General features: G+C 44.3%; 1 long non-coding RNA gene across 1 annotated transcript; it reads right to left on the reverse strand.

Annotated features, from left to right (window-relative positions):
* Positions 1-244: 244 nt before the first annotated feature.
* LOC125356886 lies at positions 245-9,428 on the reverse strand. The gene is made up of 3 exons (XR_007211974.1): positions 9,321-9,428; positions 5,302-5,316; positions 245-279 (listed from the first exon to the last, which is right to left on the reverse strand). It is a non-coding gene; the product is annotated as an uncharacterized LOC125356886 (long non-coding RNA).
* Positions 9,429-10,100: the final 672 nt, after the last annotated feature.

Here is a 10,100-nt window from a genome sequence, read left to right on the forward strand (position 1 = left end):
GGGAGGCTGATGGGCGAAGATCATCCATCTTCTAAAACTTCTTCAGGCTGACTCAGGGGCGTTGACCTTACCTAGCCAGGAACCTATAACCTTAGTCTACTTTACCAAGGGGCTGCAGGATCAGATGTCCATTAGGAGCTTTACTCCAAACTGGAAATTACATTCAACATTTTAACTTTCAACTATACAGACTTCTTTTTGGGCTACCTCAGTGTAGCCTTTTAACATTCTAGTTTGTAAAAGCTTTTCCTGACTGGCTGGGGAACTGATCTCTGATGACTTAACAGATCTTAGTAAGAACACAATCTCAGGACTCTTTCCTGAACAGATGTGTCAGCTTAAAATTCTCACTGCCAGTCAGGGCTTTGAGTAGATGCGGGGGGTTGGGATTTTAAACTATCCTCTCATTTGACAAACTTACCCTTACTGCCCACTATCACAGATGACTGGCAAGTTCCTGCCAAGTAGACAGACATGGGCATTAGAAAGGCATGCTTATGAACTATTCTTCTAGGACTTCCCAGCTTTGATTAACCTTTGAAAGGCCAAACAGGAGTGACTCTAGGACCTGACACCATCTCTGCCATCCAAGCAGTGTCTTACTGCCTCTGGATGCTCCATCACTTTTGTCCCAGGAGGAGTGACTTTTCTCTGGACTTGGACTCAGGGCCTGAATGCTGTCCCTCAGCTCTCCAGCTCAAGACTAGCATCCTACCATTTTTGAGCTCCACACAACTCCGTTCCCAGCACTCTGCTGGCTGATTAGAGACAAGTCTCTCACAGAGACCTTTCTCTGCCTGGGCTGGCTTCAAACCACAGATTTCAGATCAGTGAGTCTTACAAGAGGCCACTTTACTCCAATTAAAGCAACAAGGTGGTCCACACAGAAGTAGTTTTTAAGCATGTTCTTACCTGGAACTTATTAAGGGCCAGTATTAGATCTTGACAAACTTGTAGGAATTACCTGTGCTTCTCTGTGGGCCTGCTGGAAACTGTTACAAAAAACCTACAAAGAAGCTGGAATGGCAATTAAACATTTTGGTAGCCATAATTCTCCTTTTCTCACTTTGCAATAATTACTTAGGACAATTTTACTTCCAAATTTCTTATCTAGAAATGTATTCTTGATTTCCAAAGCCTTTTTAACACTAACACAACACTTTAGCTTTTATCTGCATTGGAAAAACTGAAGCTCACAGGCATTCTGAAACCAGGTGCCGTCCTTTGCCTATGGGCTGCTTGCTTCAAAAGAGCCTCTTTTTAAAATTTTTTTCTTCAGTTCCAGTTACTGCATGGCATGAAGACCTTTGAACTCAAATGACAATTTTTCCTTAATGCAAGAATTACAATTAGAAATGCTTATCCATTCAGCTTTCCAATACATTAGTGAGAAACATTGGCCCATTTTGCCATTTCTTCCTACATACATAGAGTTAATGAGCGTTTACTTCTATCCCCATTAGTTTAATATATATATCCTTTTAAATCCAAATTTCTGACACTTAGCTCTGATTAAACATTTTTTTTAACTATAGCTCCTCTTTAAAACAATGCAATCATCCTTTAAAGCATTTGGTAATTCCCAAACTTGATGACCATTTGAATTTAAACTTAAACATAGTTTTGCACCATACTGCAGTCTTGAACATGTTCACACTCTGGTTTTGAGCTATCTCCTTAACCTCCCTCTAGTGAACTAGGATCAAGTCTAGAGGGCTAGATGGAGGTTCCCATGATGGAACGTTACCCATAGCTCTGATCAGTTGTTCAGTCCAAAAGGCTACAGAAAACAAAACAACTATAACAATACAAAAGGAGGAAAACACAGGCAAGAACAAAAACAAGAAAAAGAAAAACTGGAGATTTCCCAAGTTGGCCCGCACAACCTCCTGCAAGGGTGCAGAAGGAGTGGACTCAAGTTGAAAGCGGAGCTCCAGAGGTCCCCCTTCAAGAACAAGAACAAGAACAAGAACAAGAAAAACGGGTGATCTCCCAAATTGGCCCACACAACCTCCTGCAAGGGTGCAGAAGGAGTGGACTCAAGTTGAAAGCGGGGCTCCAGAGGTGCCCCTTCAAGGGTGAGGAGTCTGGGGCATCCCCCAGTCTCCCCAGGATTGCCGAGTAAGCGCGTCTGCTTCAACAACCCCTTCAAGAAATAAGCAAAAGGGGTTGGGGATATAGCCTAGTGGCAAGAGTGCCTGCCTCGGATACACGAGGCCCTCGGTTCAATTCCCCAGCACCACATATACAGAAAACGGCCAGAAGCGGCACTGTGGCTCAAGTGGCAGAGTGCTAGCCTTGAGCAGGAAGAAGCCAGGGACAGTGCTCAGGCCCTGAGTACAAGGCCCAGGACTGGCCAAAAAAAAAAAAAAAGAAAGAAGCAAAAGCAAAACAGACAAAGAGATGCATTACAAGACAAATGAACAGCGCTGTTTTCTTACCTTTGGAGTCTGGGGTCTCGGGGGTCTCTGGGACTATCCCGGACGAGCCCCCATATGTTGTGCCAAGTCGCGAGACCACCACCAAGAAGACCACCGAGACTCAGACATTCCGAAATGCAATAGCAAGTCAAGACTTTATTCAAGCGGGGCTGCGGCCCGGGCCTTGTCCTACCCACCGACACAGCGGAGGTTAGGAGACCGCACCCAGCTGCGATTACACAGAGCTTGTAAAGGCAAAAGACAAAGTTACAGCAATCAGGTGTTTAAGCAAGCAAGATTACGAGTACAAATCTGATTGGCTCAGGGCTCGAGGCATTCTAGGGGTGGTTAGAGTTAAGCATTCCCAGTCATTAGAGTTCTCGACTGGCTGGGCCCTAATAAGCTTGTCCTGGGTTTGCTCACAGGGCCTGCTTATCTCAGGTTTACGTGGTAAAGTGGGGTTTGCGTGGTAAAGTGGGGCCTGACTTCAAAGTCTAGCTCTTCATTTCCCCCCTTCAGAGTCTCATGGACTTCTTTCCAAGGCTGGCTTCAAACTGTGATCCTTAGATCTCAGTCTCCTGAGAAGCTAGGATTACAAGTGTGTGTGAGTCACCACCACCTGGCTGTTTTGGTTGTTTGAGATAGGATCTCAAACCTGACTGGCTGGTACTGTAATTCTCCTATTTACCTTTCCTACAGTGGTGAGGATCCCAAGCATACACCATCATGAATGTAATGGGGTCCTCCCAAGGGAGGGGACCACAATGTAATGGGGTCTGAGGGAGGGGGATCCCCCACCCCTCCAAGAGTCCACCACTCAGAGACAGTCTCAAGTAAAAAGACGGATTTATTGGGGAATTAAAAAGTATACTGATCGGCCAGGGTCACAGCCCAGACTTGGGAGCTGGAACCTCGACTGTAAAAAGCAGGCTGGCTGGCCAGGGCCACAGCCCAGACTTGGGAGCTGGGACTGCGTGATCAGGGTCAGGTTATAAAGGGAAATACCACATGGCCAAGCTTGCCAAACACAGGTAGCCAGTGAGGTTACAACACTTACAGAGCATGCCAGGTCACACGCAGGTGACCAATGGAGTTACAATCTGCCTCATGGCAACTATTTGAAGTAACCTATCATTCTATTTAGACTTGGTGCACGGATTTGGAGGGGCTCACATGATGCAGGCAGATATGCCCACTCATGGGAGGACACAGGTTTAACCTTGAGCGTTCTACTACTCAGGTGGAATTTCAAGACAGCTTTAGGCAATCCTTGGTCCTTGGGTAATGTTGCCAGGGCAATAATTTCAAATCATATATTTCCAATAAGGCTAGGATTTTCTAGGCTAACACACATAGAAGGCTTGGCCTGTAATCATCTCTCACAAGTGTAGTCTCTATACTTGTTACCACTGTTTTCCATACCTCTAGATTATCCTGCCTCATCTTCCTGAAACCAACTCTGGTCCCTTGATCCTAAAGGGGAGTTGATGGGCAAAGATCATCCATCCATCTTCTGTAACTTCTTCAGGCTGACTTAGGGGCGTTGACCTTACCTAGTCAGGAACCTATACTCTCAGCCTACTTTACCAAGGGGCTGCAGGATCAAATGTCCATTAGGAGCTTTACTCCAAACTGGAAATAACATTCAACATTTAACTCTTAACAACTATACAGACTTCTTTTGGGGTTACAGCAGTGTAGCCTTTTAACATTCTGGTTGGCAAAAGCATTTTTCTGACTGGCTGGGAAAACTGGCCTCTGATAACCTAGCAATGCCTACATTACCTTTGCAAGCCTTAGACAGGTCTCACTAAGACACCAACTTGGTCAGGTCCACATGTTTCCTTTCCTGAACAGATGTGCCAGTTCAAATTTCTCACTGCCAGTTAAGGCTTTGAGCAGATGCAGGGGATTAGGATTTTAAACGATTCCCCCATTTGACAAACTTAGCTTTACTACCCACTATCACAGATGACCGGCAAGTTCCTGCCCAATAGACAGACATGAACATTAGAAAGGCATGCTTATGAACTATTCTTCTAGGACCTCCTGGCTCTGATTAGCTTTTGAAAGACCAAACATGAGTGACTCCATCTGACACCATCTCTGCCATCCAAGCAGTGGCTTACTGCCTCTGGATGCTCCATTTGTCCCAGGAGTGACTTTTCCACAGTCACTGGACTTGAACTCAGGGCCTGAGTGCTATCCCTCAGCTCTCCAGCTCAAGGCTAGCACTCTGCCACTTTGAGCCTCAGCACAGCTCCCAACTCTGTTCCCAGCACTCTGCTGGCCAGCTAGAGACGAAGACTCTCACAGGAACCTTTCTCTGCCAGGGCTGGCTTCGAAGCACAGATTTCAGATCAAGGAGCCTTACAAAAGGCCACATTACTCAAATTAAGGCAATAAGGTGGTCCACACAGTAGTTTTTAAATTAAGCATGTTCTTACCTGGAACTTATTAAGGGCCAAAGTTACATCTAACAAACTTGTAGGAATCATCTGTGGTTCTCTGTGGGCCTGCTGGAAACTGTTACCAAAAAAAACCTACAAACTGAGCTACATCCCAGCCCCAGTTCTAAATATTCTAAGTCCAAAACTCACAAACAATAGGACCTTCTAGACATCAACCTGTATAGAAATTAGTACTCAATGATGTTGAATAGCTAGAAATGAGAAGATCATAGTTTGAAGCCAGCTCTGGCAGAAAAAGTTTCCTCTTAACCCATAGTTGGGTACAATGGCATATTTCTGTTATCCCATGCTACATCGGAGCCTGAGCACAAGAGTCCACATGATTCCCTCTCCATAGATGGAGTTGGATGTGGGTTAGGAAGTTTAACTCAAAGTAATTAAAAGCCTAACATGAGGACCTGAATTCAAACCCTAATACTGCCATGCTGCCTATCCCCCTCCAAAAATAATAATGTTGGATAGTGTAATGGAGTCCCCCCAAGGGAGGGGACTGTTATGCCAAGTCGCAAGAAGACCACCAAGAAGGCCACCAAGACTCAGATGTTCCAAAACGCAAAAGCAAGGCAAGGCTTTATTCAGGCGAGCTGCAACTTGTGACACTTTTATCTCCAATAAACTACTCAGAAAAAGCCGAAGGTGGCACTGTGCCTCAAGTGGTAGAGCACTAGCCTTGGGCACAAAGAGGCTCAGGAACAGCATCCAGACCCAGAGTTCAGCCCCAGGACCGAAAAAAAATAATTTAAAATGAAGTTCTATGCTAGGCATGGTACTTAGGAGGCTGAGGCATGAGGATGCCATAGCCAGATTCTGCCTAAAGAATAACTAATTAATTATCTAAATTTTGAATTGAATAGATTTATAACTAAACACAGGAAACACTATCATGTCCTCTGTAGGTAGGTTATAATTCTGGCATATTTGTTGTTTTAAGAAATTTTACCATAGATAAGTCCATTATTTACCTTAGTCTTTCCCAAGTTTGTGATCACAGAGCCCTTCAAGTCTTTTTTTATATAACATGTATTACATGCATACAGACAGACATACAACATATATATTTTTAAATATTTTTTGTTCCATGAACCACACCTAAGAAAACAGTGAACTAGCTAAAGTAGACAGCTAATAATTACTGTGCATTTTAGTTCTTCATGATTGAAAGCTAGTTCCTCTGAGTGGGAAGGACTAAATGGAAAATAAGGGCAAAGCAGAGAGGAAAACGTATATGCTACATTCCAAGCGACAGAAAGGAAAACAGGCCCAGCATGGGCTGGGAAGGTGGTTTGTTTAGACCTCTAAAAGCATACATTGGCCTGCATTGTTGTTCCTTGTGTTTGTCTCCCTTGCCAGCATTTATTCTCCACATTCTTTGCCTTTTCTGTGAAATAAATGTTCCTTTCAAAGTGTTTATTCAGTTTTCTATGTTCCATACATAAACAATTCTTAAATTATACAGCTCCTGAAGATTCCCCATCAGCCATGTGGGCAATTACCTCCAAGTCACAAAGTGTGACTTTGTATTCATTTATATTTGAAGAGAGTGCGGGAATTAATTAAACATGTCTGTAGCTGCCTGGCGTTTATTCACTGACAATGATCCGGAATTATTGCAACACTTTAAGCCTTTCTCTGGTGATTTGTTTATAGACTTGTGCTAAATAGCTCAATTGTTGTCATGACCCTTTGCCTAGATCTTTTCAAAACAGTCATTAGATTTGCATTTTCCACAACACACACACACACTCTCTCTCTCTTTCTCTCTCTACCCCCCTTCTCTCTCTTAACCAGGAGAACTAAAAACAATTCTTAGAGTTTTAAACTTGCATGGGGGTCAAGAGTGGGCTTACCCACAATTTTATAACTCAACAATAATTATTAGATCTAACTGCTTTTAAATACTAAAATGTCTTGTTTGCCAAAAGTAAATTGTTATAATGTGTAGAATGAGCTAATAATAACCTTAAATGAACTTGATAAATAGGGCTCCTTCTAGTAAATCAGAGTCCCCAGTTTTTGCTCTGTGGGTGGCTACACAGTTTTGGGTCCCCAAATAGGAGTAGCTCTTAAAGCTGTCCCAGCCCATTATCATTTGTAAATTTCCACTGCCACAGCAGCCTGCCACTGCTGTACTCTGCTCTGGCTGTGACCTTTCAAACAGCATAGTATTGTCTTGTAATTGTAGCGACTCAGGAAACCAAGATCTGAAGATTGCAGTTTAAAACCAGCCCTGGTAAGAAAGTCTTAGGCTCTTATCTCCAATTGACCACCAAAAAAGCTGGAAGTGAACTGGTAGAGTACCAGCCTTCAACAAAAAATTTAAGGGACAGTGTCCTGGACCTGAGTTTAAACCCAGTACCATCACACACACACACACACACACACACACACACACACACACACACACACACACACACACACACACACCAGCAGGATGTTTGGGGAGCTGAGCTGGAATTAGAATCCAGTATTTAAATTCATCTAATCTAGAGTTCTATATACTGAGGATGACTAAACGCCAGAATAATTTCTCACTTAGACAGTCAGAGAAAGTCTCTGTGAATTTGGATATGTTGGTCATATGCAAGAAGTCCCCTGGTCTGAATAAATGGGGGGTAGGGACAGAAGCAGAATCATATAATGCCTTAAGTTGGGGCCACATATTCTTGTGCGCGAGCTGCAAATAATCAAGTTTACACAAAAATTCAGCATCATCCAAATCAGCAAGCAATTCAGTCTGAAGGCTAGGGATAATGGGCGGGGGGTATCCGTACATTATTTCAAAAGGAGTAAAGCCAAGCTGATAGGGAGAATTTTACTCTAAGCAGAGTAAAAGGAAGGAGTGACACCCAGTCTGCGCCAGTCTCTAAAGCCAATTTAGTTAAGGTCTCTTTTAAAGAGTCTGATGCATTCTCTCTACCTGTCCTGAACTCTGGGGTCTATAAGCACAATGCAATTTCCAATCCGTCCCCAGTGCAGCGGCTATTCCCTGACTTACTTTTGAGATGAAGGCTGGTCCATTGTCCGACGCAATGGTGGATGGGAAGCCATACCTGGGTAGGATTTCTTCCAGGATCTTCTTAGCCACTACATTCGTGGTCTCATGCAATGTTGGATAAGCTTCAACCCATCTTGAAAAGGTGTCTACAAAAACTAGCAAATATTTGTATCCAAATTTTCCAGGTTTAATTTCTGTGAAATCTACTTCCCAATACATGCCTGGCCTATCCTATCCTTTAATAACTTATTGATGGGGGCATTGGTAAGCTGACAGGCCTTGTAATTTTTAACAATATCTTCAATAAGTTGATCTCCTTGTCTAATTTTCACTTTGGAGTGTCGGAGCAAGTCCTGCATTCTTCGGGTTCCCATGTGAGAAGCTTGGTGGATTCTCTTAAGGATCCCCTTACCCAGCCCTTGTGGCAAGATAAGTTTCCCTTTACAAGTTTTCCACCAGTCATTGTTTCCTTCTCTGACCAGGGTTTTGTGGGCCATGGGAATTTTCTTTATCCACTCCAAGTCTTCTTGGGAATACTGGGGCACAGGAGGCAAAGCTTGTGGCCCTGGGTCTACTAGAATCAATACTTCTGCTCTGGGCTGGAGGGCTGCTTCCTTGGCTGCCTGGTCGGCTAGATGATTCCCTCTAGTCACCGAATCAACTCCCTTTTGCTGACCTGGACAGTGCATAATGGCAATCTTTGCTGGTTCCCATAGGGCCCGGATGAGGCTTAAAATCTCCTGATTGTTTCTAATGGCCTTTCCTTCGGCTGTCAGTAGCCCCCTCTCTTGGTATTCATGTCAGGTAGGCCTAAGGCAGGGGCTTCCAGAAGGCTTTTCTTGATTGCCTCAAAGGCTTTTTTCATCTGCTCAGTCCAATGAAACTCTGGGAGGTTTTTGGTGGCTTCATATAGAAGCTTGGCCCTCTCAGCGAACACAGGTATCCACAGCCGGCAAAAGCCTGCTGTTCCCAGGAACTCCGACTTGTCTGGCTGATTTAGGCACAGGGATTTTTAGCACAGTCACAGGGATTTTTAGCAGTTTTTTTTTTTTTTTTGGCCAGTCCTGGGCCTTGGACTCAGGGCCTGAGCACTGTCCCTGGCTTCTTCCCGCTCAAGGCTAGCACTCTGCCACTTGAGCCACAGCGCCGCTTCTGGCCGTTTTCTGTATATGTGGTGCTGGGGAATCGAACCTAGGGCACCTAGGGAACCTCGTGTATCCGAGGCAGGCACTCTTGCCACTAGGCTATATCCCCAGCCCGATTTTTAGCAGTTTTTTATGTGCATCCAACAGCCAACGCTTGCCCTCTTTTAATATGAAGCCCAGATAGGTGACTTCAGGTTTACAAATTTGTGCCTTTTAACATTCTAGTTTGTAAAAGCTTTCTCCTGATTGGCTGGGGAACTGATTTCTGATGACCTAAAAAAATGCCTACATTACCTTTGCAGGCCTTTAATAGATCTCAGTAAGGACGCATTCTCAGGTCTACAAGCTTTCTTTCCTGAACAGATGTATCAGCTTAAAATTCTCACTGCCAGTCAGGGCTTTGAGTAGATGCGGGGGGGGGGGGGGAGGGCGAGGGAGATTTTAAACTATCCTCTCTTTTGACAAACTTACCCTTACTACCCACTATCACAGATGACTGGCAAGTTCCTGCCCAGTTGACAGACATGGGCATTAGAAAGGCATGCTTATGAACTATTCTAGGACTTCCCAGCTTTGATTAACTTTTGAAAGGCCAAACAGGAGTGACTCTAGGTTCTGACACCATCTCTGCCATCCAAGCAGTAGCTTACTGCCTCTGGATGCTCCATCACTTTTGTCCCAGGAGTGACTTTTCATTGGACTTGGACTCAGGGCCTGGGTGCTGTCCCTTAACTCTCCAGCTCAAGACTAGCACCCTACCACTTTGAGCCTGAAAGCGACTCATGACTCTGTTCCCAGCACTCTGCTGGCTGATTAGAGATGAAGACTCTCACAGGGACCTTTCTTTGCCCAGGCTGGCTTTGAACTGCAGATTTCAGATCAATGAGTCTTACAATAGGCCACTTTACTCCAATTAAAAGCAACAAGGTGGTCCACACAGAAATAGTTTTTAAGCATGCTCTTACCTGAAACTTATTAAGGGCTGATGTTGCATCTTGACAAACTTGTAGGAATCATCTGTCCTTCTCTGTGGGCCTGCTGGAAACTGTTACAAAATCCCACAAAGAAA

Source organism: Perognathus longimembris, chromosome 8 (assembly GCF_023159225.1).
Source record: "Perognathus longimembris pacificus isolate PPM17 chromosome 8, ASM2315922v1, whole genome shotgun sequence".
NCBI classification, from domain to species: domain Eukaryota; kingdom Metazoa; phylum Chordata; class Mammalia; order Rodentia; family Heteromyidae; genus Perognathus; species Perognathus longimembris.